General features: G+C 41.5%; 1 protein-coding gene and 1 long non-coding RNA gene across 3 annotated transcripts in view; one reads left to right on the top strand and one right to left on the bottom strand.

Moving 5' to 3' along the window:
- Positions 1-18,123, bottom strand: part of trps1 (trichorhinophalangeal syndrome I) — a 119,962-nt gene that overhangs the window by 31,049 nt on the left and 70,790 nt on the right. The window lies entirely within an intron of this gene.
- Positions 1-18,123, top strand: part of LOC148882732 (uncharacterized) — a 33,935-nt gene that overhangs the window by 12,702 nt on the left and 3,110 nt on the right. The window contains exon 2 of the long non-coding RNA XR_016118615.1: positions 14,895-15,086. This is a non-coding gene — a long non-coding RNA (uncharacterized LOC148882732). The remainder of the gene's footprint in view (positions 1-14,894; positions 15,087-18,123) is intronic.

Genomic DNA, 18,123 nt, shown 5'->3' with positions numbered 1-18,123 from the left:
ATATATATATATATATATATATATATATATATATATATATATATATATATATATATATATATACATGTATTGTATGACAACGGACTGCTTTTGCAGGCATTGTTAAAGTGGCAAAACTCACCAACGCGCCCCCTTGCGGCTGAAAACAGAGCTACAATTCAACTTTCCAGTTTCTGCATCAATCCTGTAAAATGGATTTCTGGAGGGGGGGGGGGCATTTGATGGGTTATTTCAAATATGCTGTCATAATCATAAAACGTGTTTGTATAAAAAAATGAGGAGATTTGCCAGCCTGGACGCAGACAGACAAGAGGCTTAGCGTTAGCTTGTTGGCGGGCAAGCAACTCGGCAGTAAACTGCGAGACGACTACATGCACTCGAAGACCGAGTGTAGCTCACTGCACATCTGGACCACATCCGAACTGAGAAGAGATGATACACACACATACACACACACACACATGCACACACACACACACACACACACACACACACACACACACGCACACGCACACGCACACGCACACACACACACACACACACACACACACACACACACACACACACATACAAAATGGAGGCAGGAATATGATTTCGGGGAATTGGCTTTTGTCTCCTTCTCCTCTTAAGTTTCCCTCATTCTTTCCTTCTGTTCTCTTTGTCTGTTCCCTAATCCTATATGACAGAGACACAGAGCACAAATCTCTCTGTTGGCAGTGAGAACAACCTCCCCGCTCCCCCAAAAATAAAAAAAGAAGGGAAAAAAGAGCACAAGAGAGAAGGAGATTGACTGTTCAACACCAGTTGAAGTGATTTATGAGGCTGGACTCGGTGCTGGAACATATGTAGACACTCCTTGTCTTTTTTTTGTCTAACACACACAGATACACACACACACACACACACACACACACACACACACACACACACACACACACACACACACACACACACACACACACACAGACACACACAAAATCACAAGCTCACACACAAACAGTTCTGGGGAGTCCCATCTCAAAAATTGAAAGTTATAATCGCCCCCAAACACATCAGATGAATTAACGAGCCAAAACGACAAAGACAATTAATTTTTAGTCAAGGGAAATTCTATACTGACGTTTTTAGTTTGATTTGTTTTTTTACCATGACAGTCTGCCTATTCAAGTCACGATTCATCATCTTTTCTTCTCCAGATGTGCTCTTAACTCATTCACTGCCATTTTCGAATTTACAATAAAGAAAAAAAAAACAATATTTCAATTAAAAATTGGATAAAATACTGATAATTCATCAATAAAGAGTTTGTAAGCTGTCCCATACCAATCCCACTTAAGTTCACTGTCAAACAAAACATAAGACAAATCGATAACCATTTTTGTATTTGCAATGCATTACCTAATTTATTCTGAAATTGATAAGCGTGATGTGGAGCGACATTCCTGAATTTGTTCAGGATTTGTTTTTTTTCTTGCGGGGGTGCCGATAAAGCGTGGATCAGACCTCTGGCAATGTGTTTCCCTTCCACGACGGGGCACAATTTGCCTTTTGTCCATGTTAGCGCTTTGTTACAGGTTCAGTGCTATATAGATCAATATGTATGTATTGTATTGTATTTTATATAGCTGCCCCCATTTCAAGCTCAGATAACTCCACACCCATTGAATTTAGGAATTAACTATTTTTCTGATTAATAAAGAGAGTCTAAGTTTTCCCACGCTGAATTTAACGTGTATGTGTCACGATCTGGTTGGCGACCGAGGGGCGGCGCTGTTGGCCCCACCTGCACAGGTGTGGGTCGTTCCGATCAGTGGCAGTTAAAAGGACTCCCAGCACGACCATTCCGTGTCGGGTCATTGTATGTGTTTGCTGCCCCCTGTCAGGTTTGTTTCATAGTGGCAGATTTTTACTCATGGTTGTCTTTGTACTTTTCTGTTCGGATGACTTTGATGCTTTAGATTTTGTTCCTGCTGACTTTATTTTAATACAATTTGTCAAATACAACCTGGTACTCCTTCCCGCCTGCTTATTTGGGATCCATGACCATCACCACCTCGCAAACTGTGACAGTATGTAGTCCTAAAACTCAATATTCTGTGGGTCCTGCAATTTGGGCGAAAATGACAAAAACCCTGGCACTATAGTGGACACATTTTTGAACATGCTGCAAGTGAATGAGTTAAAATGGAACGTGGGGAACGAAAAAACCCAATGAAAGGACACGCTCCACCGCGACTTTGATGAGCTTTGAAGCAAACTGTGTAATCAATATATATATATTTTTTATATGCATCCCTTATGTTTTAGCGCGTTTTTACAAAATACAATGACTCATCAGGTACATTATGTGACCATTGCATCCGATTGCGCTCTTGGCACTCCCCCCCCCCACCTCACTTTAAAGGGAATCGCACTCGCTACAACGAAAGAAATCACTTTCCGCCATCATAAAATACAACATTACATCCCATCAAATGGCTGTGGGGTGTCGAGAAAAAAAAAGTACTTCCAGTTACAGTAAGTGACGAAGAAGGGCCATAAAAATCCTTGACAACATAAAAGATGCACTAAATAACCATGACGTTTTTGCTGGCCGCAACTCTAAAGTTGAGCCTCTCTTACGAACCACAAAACACGACGTGCGAGCGGGGGAGGGAGGGGGGGGGGGTGGAGGCACCGCCATGGCTGTATCGCAATCAAAGGCTGTAATCATTGGCATTGATGCGGCCGTCCTGACACGATTGAAAGGCAGCAAATGATCAAGTGAAAAAGGGGTGGGGGGTATGTGAAATGAGGCGCCGCAGTTCAAGAATGATAAATAAAAGAGCTGATAGACAGCTGATGCAATACTGGCGTTATTGTATCACCGCGTCAGAATTAGCCAAGGCCAAAAGCTTCTCTTCTCTCGCTCCCTCGCTCCCAAAGTAATCATTCAAACCTGATTGCTCTGATCCCTCCATTCTATTTGTTATTTCACCAAACTCTCACACACTCGGACAGATTTAAATACGGACAACGGCTACAAATGCCTTTTAACTCATTCACTGCAGGACGATGTGCAAAAATGTGTCTGCTCCTGTGCCAGGGTTTTTGTCATTTTCACTCAAAATGCAGGACCCAGAGAATATTGCGTTTTAGGACTACATGAATATTCAATTCAGCATAAGAAACCTTAGTGTCTCTTTTTTCGTCACAAAAACAAGTTAATTCCTAAGTTATATGGATCTGGAGTTATCAGAGCCTGAAATGGGGGGGGGGGTCACTGTACAAAATACAATACAATATGTACATATTGATTTATATTGCACTTTAACAATAGCTGAAACTGTAAGAAAGCACAAACATGGACAAAAGGCAAATGCTGCCAACAAAGGGAAAAAAACATGGCCAGAGGTCTGACCAGCGCTTTATCGGCACTTCCCCGCAAGAAAAAAATGCACTATTTTGAGGAATAATTATCAATAGTTCCTTGAAAAGCAATACAGTTCCAAATCAATGCAGACTGTTATTTACATCTAATTTATCTGATGTCCGACATTCCATAGATTTTATTACACACATGTAGACAACCCCCACTGCCCCCACCATCCCAACTTCCCTCACCCACTGAATGAATCGCTCCTTGTCTGCGAGCTGATGGAGCGATAAAGTTGCTTGAAACAGTCGCCGACACGCATGAGGGGGCCAGAACATGTGTCTTACATCAGGAAAGAGTCGTGTTAGCGTCGGTCGGCAAAAAAAAAAAAAAAGTGGGGTGGAGGGGTGTAACATGTCTCTGCCATTCTCCTATCGGTTATTCATCTATCGTCAGAGAAAGCTTAAAATGGCACTCTGGGAACGCTATCCTCCATCTCCCATTATTCATTTGGTTTTCCACAGGGCCGCATGTCAGGAGGAGACTCCTGCGTGATTTCATTTTGCCGTCTGGGAAGATGACAAGTTCCATTTTGGCCTTCTCCGAGGCAGTCGAGATTGTCCATTTTCGTTCCTCACTTAGATTTGCATGCAGATCAAATGTGGTTGTTTCACTACTTGTTTGGAAGTTGTTGCATTTAACGGGAGGAAGGGGGGTGGGTGCGTTGTCAAAGAGAAAAAGTTAAAAATAGACCCCATCCGAAAACTACCCCGAGGACACACACACACTCACACAGTGAAGAGTCAAAAAAAGGACCATATTTTTTGCAGTGTATAAGGCGCACAGGCGTATAAGGAGCAGTCCCTATTATCTGTGTATTTTCAAACTGTTTCCATATACAGTAAAGTCTCGTTATATCGATATTCTCGGGAGTCGCAAAAAATATCGATATAACCGGACTATCGATATATCCGATCCTGCGCGCATATAATTTTCTCCTTGCGTTCATAGAAATAGTATCATAATAAGCGGTACTATCGATATAACCGATATCGATATAACGAGACTTTACTGTATAAGGCGCACCAGACTATAGGTGCATTAGGTGCATTTATTGCAGGTGCACCTGCAATAAATGAAAAAAAGTTTTACAAATATTATATATAAAGACCATATTTTACGGGTGATAAGGCGCACCGGAGTAAAGGGCGCACATCGACTGAATGGTGCATTTTCAAACGTTTCCATATATAAGACGCACCAGAATATAAGGCAATTAGGCGCACCTGCAATAAATGAAAAAAAAGTTTTACAAATACAGTAAAGTCTCGTTATATCGATATTCAAGGGAGTCCGAAAAAATATCGATATAACCGGGACTGTCGATATATCCGACCCTGTTTGCATGTAATTTTCTCCGTGCGTGCATAGAAATAGTATCGATATAACCGGGACTATCGATATATCCGATATCGATATAACGATACTTTACTGTATAAGATATAAATATATACATGTTTTCCAAATATAAGGCACACCACATTATAACACGCTACAGGAGAGGCTGAGAGGCATCTACGGGGTGGGGGAATGTAGTCAGTGACGACTAAGAGTCATTTTGAGACCTGTTGTGGCTCAATATTACTTCACATATAAGGCGCACCGGCGTATAAGGTGCAGGGTCATTTTTTGAAGAAAATCAAGGCTTTTGGGTGCGCCTTATACACTGGAAAATGTGGTATATAAAATAATTATGACTCCTTGAACTTAATTTACAATTTTACAATACAATACATATTGATTTACATAGCGCTTTTACAAGAGCTAAAGCTGGAACAAAGCGCTTAACATGGACAACTGTCATACGCAGGAAAAATTAAGCAGTCACAAAGATAGTAGAAAGTATCAGGGAGTAAAACCAAGATCGAGTCGGAATCATGCCAAGTTAAATGCCAAAGAGTACAAGTGAGTTTTTAGTTATCTTGCCCATGCTAAGCGATGCCTTTCTTTTTCAAACGATCATCTTTTTTTTTTTACGCTGATGACGGAGGCTAACTTTGTTGACAAATCTTTCAAGTTGGACATCCCAGCTGAAAGTCCACCAGGTGATGCTGCCTCACATCTGGAGCGCCGGCTAAGATTGCAATTTGCGGTTGCAAACGCTGGCCGTCAAAAGGCAAACAACAGGGGGGAAACTGTTCGGCTGGTGGGGTGGGGGTCATACGGGTTACGAAGTGAAAGCCTGCCAAATCGGTGCGTTTCAGACCTTATTAGGTTGTTCTTCTGGCGATGCTTAACCCCCGCTCAACACTCAGCGGCGGCTGCCAACTCACTCCCGATGGCTCCCTCATGCCGTCTTCTCATTGTACCCCCCCCCTCCCCTTCACACGCCATCTTTCTGTCTTTATTGTCTTCTGGCATCCTTGTTTGATTAGTGTCTCACTGGCGGAGGTCTCGAGGTAATAGAAGACTGGAGTCCCGGTGGCGGCGCAAAACCAGAAGGCTATTGCGTGACGATGATCCTCCACATGTGTTTTGCACAGCGCGCTCAGATGGAAGTGAAACATGCAAGTATCCGCTTCCCTGTTGCAATATCGCGTGGAAGACATGAAAGATGGTGTTTTACAACTGTTTTTTTGGAGTGGTCAAAGCACGTGGGTAGCGAGTCGAAAGACAGCGATCCTATGCGTCTTGGATTTTCGTCTTTCACAGATGGCGGAGTTTGGTTTCTACTTTGGAAAGGAAAAAAATGATAAACACGTGTGGCTATTTATTTATTTTTTGTTAATTCTCAAAACCATGTCAGTAAATGGAGAAAAAATATCATAGGAATAAAAACCATGACTCAGTTTAACTCTGCCAGACATGTGCAAAAATGTGTCCACGCCAGTGCCAGGGTTGTTGTCATTTTCACTCAAATTGCAGGACCCACAGAATATTGAGTTTTAGGACTACATAAAGATTTAATTCAGCGTGAGAAACCGTAGATTCTCGTCTTTCATCCGCAAAAAAAGTTAATTCCTAAGTGATATGGGTCTGGAGTTATCTGAGTTTGAAATGGGGGCAGCTAAGACAATACATACATAGAGATTTTCATAGCGCTTCAACAAGAGCTGAATCTGTAACAAAGTGCTAACATGGACAAAATTCTGCCCCCTTGTGGGAGGAAAAAAATTGCCAGAGGTCTGAGCAATGCTTTATCGGCGCCCCTGCAAGAAAAAAAAAACTGAATAAATTCGGAAATGGCAGTGAATGAGTTAAGCAAGTATGGAAAAAGTTAAATAGTAGCCCTGGTATTCTTATTGCATGGTTGTTGGATTTTAACTTACAGAATTTCATGTGAACCAATTCTAGATATATTTTTTCTATTATTTTTTTTAAACCTGCACATTCTGACATTCTTAGGACCAAACGTGCAACTTAGCAACTATAGTCTTCTAAACTTCACTTTGTGTTTTTAAGAGCGCTGTTGCATAGAATCCAGCTGAGTAGAATAAATGCTGCCCACTTGAGTTGGAGTGCTACATTATTATAATTACGACGTCTGCACGGATGGAGCTCAAAGTACTCTGGCATTTGTTCTTGAAGAAAAAAATACGTACAAATGTAACAGTACAGGTTTGTCATTGGACAGCCATGATATGTATGCTAATGTGACTACATGTACTATAAAAACTTGAGGCCGAGGAGGGTTGTTCTTGAACAGCGAACCATGTAGATTAAGGGATTTATGGGTACGCGGGGGTGCGGCGGCGGCGGTGGTGGTCGTGTCAATTTAAAACGGTTTTATCTCGCCGTGGCGTGAAAGACAAAGCGCCTGGAATGGAATCATGAAAGGACAGCATTGCTATGGATCCCGCTAATGGGGAACATAAAGACCTTAAAAGGCACAGACAAAAGGAGTGAGTCAAGATGTCAGGGCGGCCCGCAACAATTGGAACGATATAATGAAAGAAATGTTCAAGGACGTGAACGGAACAGTAGTTGACAAAAGGGCACATAGCCATTATTTGACTGCACCTGGGCCATTAAGGAATAGCATAGCAGGAGCCGCCGGATCCGACCGCCTGAACGTTTGTGTGAAGTGTCTACCAGTGCATGTTTGTGCGTGTCTGTAACGGCGCGGTCATTATTTACGGCATCATCACGCGCAGCTCACAGATGGCAGTGCTTTAAAATATGTCGATATGTTTTCATTGAAAACAAGAACCACAAAAAAATCATTATAATAATAATACATTTAATTTCCGATATCGATAAAACGAGACTTTACTGTATGTCGATATGTTTTCATTGAAAACAACAACCACAAAAAAATCATTATAATAATAATACATTTAATTTATAAGCGCCTTTCAAAACACTCAAGGACACTTTACAGTCACAGGATAAGAACAACAATGTTTTTCTGCGAGTGAGCAGCGGCAGCCACACACGGCAGCGTTCACTCAACCCGGAAGTAACACACACACATTTAAAGGACAACCGACAGTTGTGTCCATAATTTGTAAAATGGTTTCAAATGACTTCTACTGGGCATATTTTAATAAGATTCCACCGCATATAGCTATATTTTAAGTTTTAAGACTCATGCTGAACATTCAGGAAGTCTTGTTTTTGAGTTCGTGACGAGTCCTCACGTGACGTCAGAAAAGGACCGCCTCCTGACCGTAAAAAAGACGCATTGTAGCGTCTTTCCATCACGTCAATGTATTTGTGTTACATCCAAAAGCTGCCAGCAGAGGGAGTCCAAGCTCCATGGAAGGAATGTATCAGCCTGTGGAAACGGGCTGATTCATTCCTCACAGCTCGGTGGCCATTTTATTGCCTCTTTTTGGGTGAGACATTTGCCCCCGCCCGTTTGCCTCAAAATGACACGGAATAAATTCTTTAATCGATTGCCAACCTGTATGCTTTCATTTTCAGAACTATTTGAATCATATTCATAACTGGATGTGTAACAAGAAAGCATATTATCGGAATCTGAAGCCATTGTTTTTATTCTCCAGCAATGCAAGACGTCTTGGCGTGACATCACGAACTGGGGGCGGGACTTTCTGAAAATGCCCAATTCGTAGCTAAATTTTTTTGCAGATTTTGGACACTTTAAGTCATTTTTATTGGTGTTTTGCATTTGACTAAAATATCATACTGCGTGTTTTGGGTATTTTAGATGCTATAAAACCTTTTTCTGATGTCAGTTAAAAAACAAAAAAGTGACGTCGGTTGCCCTTTAACTCAGAATTCTGACCTTTAACTCAGAATTCCAACCTTTAACTCAGAACTCCGACTTCCCAACTCAGAATTCCGACCTCCAAATCGGAACTCCGACCTTCAAGTCAGGATTCCGACCCCCACCTCAGGATTCCGACCTATAAATTCCGAGTTCCGAGTTAAAAGTCGGAATTCTCAGTTAAAAGTCAGAATTGTCAGTTCAGTCAATTTTGAGTTAAAGGTCAGAATTCTGAGTGAAAAGTCGGAATTCTGAGTTAAAAGTCGGAGTTATGAGCCAAAAGTCAGAATTCTGAGTCAAAGGTCGGAACTCCAAGTCAAAAGTCGGAACTCCGAACCAAAATTATGAATGATCATCATCCAAATGAGCCGGAAAATAAATTTTTCATTCAACTAAGCCTGAAAAGTCATCAATGTAATGTGAGGCTAATTGTCGTCGTCAAACTTTATTTCATTCACTGCCCTTCCCGAATTTATTTGGGAATTGAAAAGCATGACGTGGAGTGCCGTACCTGATTTTTTGTTTTTTCTTGCAAAGGGGTGCGTTTCAAGCTTCGATCAGACCTCTGGCAATGTTTTTCCCCTCGCATGAGGGGGCAGAATCTGCCTTTTGTACAGCAGCCCCCATTTCAAGCTCAGATAACTCCAGACCACAATATATAACTCAGGAATTAACTCTTTTTTTCCTGCTGAAAGAAGACAGCCCATGTTAGCTTTTGTTACAGCTTCAGCTGTTGTTAAAGCGCTATATCAACCAATATTTATGTATTGCATTGCACATCTGCCCCCATTTCAAGCTCAGACAACTCCAGACCGATAAAATGTAGGAATTAACTATTTTTTTCTCATGAAAGAAGGGAATCTAAGGTTTCTCACACTGCATTGAATATTTACGTAGTCCTGGAATTTGAATGAAAAATGACAACAACCCTGGCACTGGACTGGGCGAATTTTTGCACATCGTCTGTTGATCAAAGAGAATAGAAAGGGGGTGGAGACAAAAAGCAAAGTGCTCTTTGGGGAGCATCGGGGTATACAAAGCTGCATGGCGCCCGTCGAGCAGAATTCATAAACACACTTTGCGCACAGGCGAGAATTCCTAATGAGTGAAGACCTCACAGGGGATGCGGAAGAGGGGTGGGGGGGGGGCGTTCGGGTTTGGAACAAAAAAACTTTCACATCGTATCAAGCATGTGCGCATCTTAGCACGCGTTGGGAGCAAAAATCCACCGTTCACACTTTTTGAAGGCACATGCGTGTGACCGGGGCAGTGCGGCAACCTTGCCAAGAGGGCCTTGGACAGCCAGGGTTGCCATGGTATCGCTCGCTCACAAACACACACAAGGATCTTGAAGGGGGGGAGCAGGGTGTGTCTGAAAAGAAATGGATTTCGCCTGTCACAATGATAGCTTAAGCCCCCATGTCTGGACAATATGGAGAAAAAAATAATCATAAGGAGATTGATCTCTTCATAAAAAGTCGTCCATCTGACTGACACGCCATTTCTGGCTGCAGAGATGATAGTTTGCTGATGATGCAGCTTTCAGTTATATTTTGGCTGTGCAGAAACTGATGTCCTTGCACAATGGGTTCTTCTTGCTATAGTTTAATAATAAATTGGGAATCACAGGTATGGAATAAAGTTACCCAAGGGGAAAAAAAATCACAGGCACAAAAAAATCCCCCTATTTTACCCAAATTGTGTCAGAAACCAATTATACTGCATAAAGAAAAAAATGACTGTATTTTCCGGCGTATACGGTGCACCCCACACATTCTGTCATGAAACCTATCTGACAACATGAGGATGGATCTGTGAAATTGTATCAGAAACAAATAGTACTTCATAAAGAAAAAAATAACACTTAAAGGACAACCGACACCTCCGGACAATTTGCGTCCATTATTTGTAAAATCACTTCAAATGACTTCCACTAAGCGCATTTTACAAAGATTCCACCGCATATAGCTATATTTTACATTTTAAGACTTGCGCTGAATATTCATGAAGTCTTGTTTTCAAGTGGATGATGATGTCCTAAGTGACGTCACGGAGGGAACGCCCCTGACCGAGAAAGCGACACACAATGCATTTTGGGTACTTTTTTTTTCATCTGAAAACACATTGTTGGTCGCGAAATTAGATGGAAAACTACATAAAAAGCGCAATGATGAATCGTTGTGAGTCGCAACGAATTGCTGTAACATGCATAAAGAAGGTGTAAGTTGACACAAATTCCCAACGGACAAATCAGACCATTTCCAACGGAGTTTGTGCGCCATCTTGTGCATTTTCTGGGCTCTACATTGGAGTCCAGACGGCTCGAATTGATACGGAAGGACTTCTTTAATCCATTGCAAACATCTATGTTTTCCTCTTCAGAATTATTTGAATCATATTCATAACTGGATGCGTAACAAGAAAGCATCTTCACCGAATCGGAACTCTCTGAAGTCATTGTTTTGATTCTGGAGCAAGGCAGTTTGTGAAGGAGTATCCTGGCGTGATGTCACGAACAAGGGGGCGGGACTTTCTAAATCTCCCCAGTTCTGAGCTCATTTTGTGGCAGTTTTGTGACACTTTAGGGTTTTTTTTTGTGTTTTTTTATTTTATTGGTGTTTTGCATTTGGCTAAAAATATCAGCCTGCATGTTTTGGGTATTTTAGATGCTGTAAAACGTTTTTCTGATGTCGATGAGGAAAGAGAAAAATGGTGTCGGTTGTCCTTTAAACTCAAAACTACCCTATTTTTTCGGTATATAAGGCGCACCCCCAATTAATGGTGTATTTTCCAACTTTTTCTATATACAAGTTGCACCGGACTATAAGGCGGTGCACCTTCCATGAATCAAAAAATGACTTACAAATATAATATAAATTGATAAACGTTTTTCCAAAAATAAGGCGCTACAGTAGAGGCTGGTTACGCACTAGTTGTGCTACAGGGGTGTGGGGGGAATGGAGTCGGTGGCTGCTGACATTAGTTGCGAGAACTGTTATGTCTGAATATTACTTAACATAAAATGTGCACCGGTGTATAAGGCGCAGGGTCATCTTTTGAAGAAAATCAAGGCTTTTGGGTGCGCCTTATACGGTGGTAGGGCCAAAACTACCAGCAAATTTTAGTTCGCTGACGAAGCCTCTTGGATAAGAAGCGAAACACCCGACACCTTTAAAGAAGTACAGATGACCGCTGAAGAAACCTTCTCATAGATAGAATACATGAAAAAGGATTGGGGGGGATATAAGATCTGCAAATCTTATCCCCGAATCATATCTTAGCCCCGAAAGGCAAATACTGCCCCCTCACGGAAGGGAAAAATATTGCCAGAGGACTGACCAGCCCTTCATCGGCACCCCTCGCAAGAAAAAAAAGGAAACCCGAATAAATTTGTGAATGGCTGTGAATGAGTTAACAGCATGGTAAATGAAGCAATTATCTGACAGGTTAAATGTGGTATACGGTGCAAAAGGGCGTCGTAGAAGGAGCAAAGACTGCGAAAAGGCAGGAGGGTGAGTGTCAAATTAACTATTGGTCAGGGGTCAGACGGACATTTAATCGAACCAATCAGATTCCTAATTACACAAGTGCTGCCAGAATGCGATGTAGAGCCTGCATGTGTGCGTGGAGCTGGCTAATATTGCGTGTAGAGGTCTTGTTGTAGCAAAATGAACATCTGGCCTCAATATTAGTTCCATGTGTGAACACACACACACACACACACATGCACACACACACACGCACACACACACACACACACACACGCACGCACGCACACACACACAAAGCCTGGGGTGAAGCGCTGCTGCCTTAGACACAAAGAAAGAGAGTGAGGCAGGCATGGGTACAAAAAGAAGAAAAAAAGTCGTACTAAAAGAACACATGTGCACTGTAGCTGATTGTAACAGTAATTGATGTAAACGCCTAAATTACAGCAAGGAGCTAAACTGACCACTGTGTTTCAGCGTTGCCACGGCAACTCGATGAAAAACACCTGGCCGGCGGTAACTGGCGGCCGGGGCGGAACATCTGCGTCATAGCGCCCGGCCCGATAGCCACGACGGAGGCCAGCAGCGACGTGACATGGGTGTTAGGCGCACGTCAAACTGGTTGGACTGCGCAACGCATATTGTGAGACGGGGAACCGCCGCGTTGTAATTAGACGCCGGTTCAGAAAACGTCTGGCTCCCAACAACTGCGGGTTCCCCGTCATAAATAAAAGCAGTCAAGAGAAATGCTAAGTTTAATTTGTTTCCCGAAAGTTGGGCTTCCCAGCAGCGCCGCAGTTAGCGGGGGAGTCGCTTAACAAAGAACCCAGAGCGGTGACGTAGGTAAAAAAGAAAACCTGTCGCGTAACTGGGAAATCATTGGAAGGCTAAGATGTAGCCGGTTATCATGATGCTCATGACCTAATCGTGATATTGAAGCAATGCTGCAATGAACAGAGGGTCCTCACTCAAGGACTTCCGTAGAACAATGTCTAAAACACAGGTGTCAAAGTCAAGGCCCGCGGGCCAAATCCGGCCCGCCACATCATTTTTTTCGGCCTGCGAAAGCAAATCAAACATGATGATTGCTAAAATCTGAGCCAAAATTTCATATTTTTGGATGTCAACCACAATAAAAGTCATTATTCTTGACTTCAGATTTGAAAACGATTTATTAATTAATTTGCTGTGTGCTCTATATGTAATATTTGAAGGGATTTAAACATTCTAATGGGTTCCCCAAATTCATAACGGCCCTCGAGAGGAAACCATAACTACAATGTGGCCCGCGGCAAAAAATGACTTTGACACCCCTGGTCTAAAACCTTCACGCAGGACCTCCCCTGAAAAAAAAAAAATCACCATAGCAACCAGCAAGGCAAATAAGAGGGGGAATAAAAAGAACCAAGACGGAGGTCCAGTGGGAGTTTTCAAGTCAATTTACAATGGACTTATCTATGCTGATAAAATAAAATGGCTGGTTGGCGTTTGTTTGAGACTTATTACAAAGCACTGATTCAATGATGAAGTTAATAACTGTGTCACTTTAGGATACGTCAAGGTTGGGACTTTTTTTAATTTAATTTTATTTTTTGTGGGATGCCGCTTGAATTTAGTGGACCTTAATCCATCACCATAGTCGTTGGCTACACATTAGCCTTTTCGAAAGTTAACTTGGCCTGGACCGCAAGTTTCCATAGTGTGTGTCCTAACATGTTCGCAGATTTTCTCAGGTAGCTTTTATGCCACGGTGATGACTGGCATAAGCACGGAATCAAGGCTAACCGCCAAACACAGACAGGACACACACTTTTCTTTCCTTTCGCGTGTTTATTTGAGTGTGTGTCCTGGGAAATGTGACCGCACTATGCTAACAAACAGAACAATCCGGCAAACGTACTGTACGTGTGCGTGTCAATAAAGATTGTCTTTTTGGATGACAACCAGTCTGACCCAAAATTAGCCAACAAATCCCACGCCATTTAGGACAACTATGTATGTTAAGTCAAAACACATGAAAGTGGAATTATCGTATTTTCCTGTGTATAAGGCGCAGGGTCATCTTTTGAAGAAAATCAAGGCTTTTGGGGTGCCGTATATACCGGAAAATACAGTACATGAAAGGATTGGGGGGAATTAAGATCTGAAAATACGCTAAGCAACGAGTCGCCGTATACGCAGGGTCATCTTCAAGAAAATGAAGGCTTTTGGGTGCGCCTTATACACCGGAAAATACAGTACAGTGATACATTGGCTTAGGAACTTAATTGGTTCTCAGACAGAGTGTGTAAGGCGAAAAGTGTGTACCCCAAAAATCATTTTCCCATAGGAAACCATTTAAATGAGAATAATCCGTTCCCAGGTCCCCATAAAACATAATTTTCTCCTTTCTAATTTTCTAAGCCTTAAAACTACACACAACATACATTATTTTATGTATAATAAATGTGCTATGGTATTATAATTAAAGAAATAAACTGTACTATATAATAAAGTCATTTTATTGACCTTTGTGATGGTCGATGGCTTGAAGGAATGGAGTGACTGCTTTCATCAGCATTAAACACCTGATGAGGAACGTTCTTCTTTCACCATCTTGAGGAATGATCCCTTGTAGGTGCTTTCTCTGCGATAATTTGACCTAGTTCCTCATCAATTGTGTTCTGTTTAGCTGGGTTGATAGCTTTTTGCATCACGTGTACAGATGGCTTGTGCGGGTTATTTGTGGAGCCTAATTGATGGGATATTTTAACCTACACACTGCCTTTGAACTATCAAAGTGGAAACTCTCTCACTGTCGTCTGCCTGTCTCTTTAAGGTTTAAACCACCTCCCCTCACTGCTGTGTTCTTGACCAATCACGTGGCTTTAACCGAAGACTGGGGGCGGGGAATAGAGGACAAAAACAGACGGCTGCCATTTTCTTGTTAGGAGAAGGGGCTCGTTTGCCAACGACACATGACTCATTGTGGCGCTCTGTGTGTATCCCGAAATACAGTTCGGATGCCAAGGTAAAATTTTCATAAATGTAACATTCGTAAATCGAAAAATTCGTAAGCCAAGGGGTTCGTAGACCGAGGTATCACTGTACTTGAATTACATATTTTCTCTTGCTTTGTATTTCATTGTGGGTGCTCGCCTGGGATTAGAAAAGTCAAGTGAATTTATAATTGACAGTTAGCGATGTACATTTTATACAGTTGTCGAAGATGCCACAAGATGGCGCCACAAAACGATCGATTTGGAAATCAGCGTTGTATGTTGGGAAGGAGCTCGGTTTAGCCTGTTTTGTTTCGCGGAGGTGGTTATCGGAGTCTTCTTTGAATATAATAAGCTAATTTATTTGAAAGAATACGATTGGAAGTAGAATTTCCGCGTTATTTGGGCGATGGGTTTGTCACATATTTTCAATTTAAATTAGCAACACCAAACCATTATGACATAACATGACGTAACCTGTGACTGTAAAATGTACTTCAGAGTTTTGAAAGACACTTTTAAATTAAATGTATTGATATTATTATTATTTATTATTATTATTATTATTATTATTATTATTACTCGATTAACAGCAATACATTTAAACGTCCACTATGGGTCAGTATTGCTTCAACTTCACTTTGTACGAGAAAACAAGTGCAACTTTATTGTCATTTTTAAAACAAAGTAAAGTTGCATCATTTGCAAGCTAAATCACTTTAGTTTTACCCTTAAAGGACAACCGACGTCTCCGGACAAGTTGTGTCCATAATTTGTAAAATGGCTTCAAATGACTTCTACTGAGCGTATTTTACAAAGATTCCACCGCATATAGCTATATTTTACGTTTTAAGACCCGCGCTGAATATTCAAGAAGTCTTGTTTGCGAGTTGATGACGATGCCCTAAGTGACGTCACGGAGGGAACGCCCCTGACCGAGAAAGCGACACACAATTCATTTTGGGTACTTTGGGTAGTTTACGTTGCATAAAAAGCCGCCAGAAGAGGTCGACCAAGCTCCATGGAAGGAATTTATCAGCCTGTGGAAACGGGCTGATTAATTAATCACAGGAGCTTGTATGCCATTTCTGCCTCTTTTTGGCTGATACATTTCCCCTCAATGTTGCCTCAAAATGGCACGGAATAAATTCTTTAATCGATTGCAAACATGTATGCTTTCCTTTTCAGAACTACAGTAAAGTCTCGTTATATCGATATCGGATATATCGATAGTCCCGGTTATATCGATACTATTTCTATGCACGCACGGAGAAAATTACATGCAAACAGGGTCGGATATATCGATAGTCCCGGTTATAGCGATATTTTTTCGGACTCCCTTGAATATCGATATAACGAGACTTTACTGTATTTGAATCATATTCATAACTGGATGTGTAACAAGAAAGCATATTCTCCAAATCTGAAGCCATTGTTTTGATTCACAAGCAATGCAAGACTTCTTGGCGTGACGTCACGAACTGGGGGCGGGACTTTCTGAAAATACCCAATTCGCAGCTCAATTTTTTGCAGATTTTGGACACTAAGTCATTTTTATTGGTGTTTTGCATTTGAATAAAAATATCACACTGTGTGTTTTGGGTATTTTATATGCTATAAAACATTTTTCTGATTGTCAGTTAGGAAACAAAAAAGTGACGTCGGTTGTCCTTTAAACTCGTGCACACGCAGACACACATAACACAGACAAGCATAAGCTCCGCAATTTCCTGTAGCGGATATAACGGGACGTTAAATTATCAGGATGGAAAATAACTTCCAATTCAAGCTTTAATTTCCTTACAAAACACACGCACTCAGATGGAATGCAAATGTCGGGGACTCAACGCAGATAATTAAGTACACAAGCCAAGGAGGGCTCAGTTGTACACACACATACACACAAACAGATTTATGCAAGACAGAAGAGGGGAAATAGAACGCAAAGTAATGAGAAGTTGATGTAAAATACAATTATGTGTGTGTGCGCGTGCACATTTTTAAACATAATTAGCTCTGTCAGGCATAAATGTAAACGAATAGAACTTTAATGAAACTTTGCACTGATATGACGAAAGCACACATTTATCTGACAACCCGTCCCGTCCTAGAACTTTGGAACCGTGCTGGATAAGAGTGAAACCCTGGGGCAGGGGTGTCAAAGTCATTTTTTTGCCGCGGGCCACATTGTAGTTATGGTTTCCTCTCTAGGGCCGTTATGAATTTGGGGAACCCATTAGAATGTTTAAATCCCTTCAAATATTACATATAGAGCACACAGCAAATTAATGAATAACTAATTTTCAAATCTGAAGTCAAGAATAATGACTTTTATTGTGGTTGACATCCAAAAATATGAAATTTTGGCTCAGATTTTAGCAATCATCATGGAATTTAACAAGTTTGATTTGCTTTCGTGGGCCGAAGAAAATGATGTCACGGGCCGGATTTGGCCCGCGGGCCTTGACTTTGACACCTGTGCCCTAGGGGGTGGAGGAGAATTGATCATTTTCATTTCTCACTTTAAGGACAACCGACACCATATTTTTGTTCCCTAACTAACATCGGAAAAACATTTTATAGCATCTAAAATACTCAAAACACGCAGGCTGATATTTTTTGTCAAATGCAAAACATCAATAAGACTGACTTAAAGTGTCCCAAAACTGCCACAAAATGAGCTCAGAACTGGGGAGAGTCAGAAAGTCGCACCCCCTTGTTCGTGACATCAATCCTTCACAAACTGATTTGCTCCAGAATCAAAACAATGGCATCAGAGAGTTCAGATTTGGAGAAGATGCTTTTTTGTTACTTATCCAGTTATGAATATGATTCAAATAGTTCTGAAGAGGAAAGCATAAATGTATGCAATGGATTAAAGAAGTCCTTACGTATCAATTCGAGCCGTCTGGACTCCAATGTAGCGGCCAGACAATGCACAACATGGCGCACAAGCTACTTTGGAAATGTGCTGATTTGTCCGCTGGGAATTTGTGTCAACTTACACCTTCTTTACACGTGTTACCGCAATTGGCTGCGACACACAACGATTCACTATCACGTTATTTA

The sequence above is a fragment of the Hippocampus bargibanti genome, linkage group LG20 (assembly GCF_051943395.1).
Source record: "Hippocampus bargibanti isolate YZ-2025 linkage group LG20, ASM5194339v1, whole genome shotgun sequence".
NCBI classification, from domain to species: Eukaryota; Metazoa; Chordata; class Actinopteri; order Syngnathiformes; family Syngnathidae; genus Hippocampus; species Hippocampus bargibanti.
Note: the sequence above shows the minus strand (reverse complement) of the source record. Positions and strands in the feature narration are given on the sequence as shown.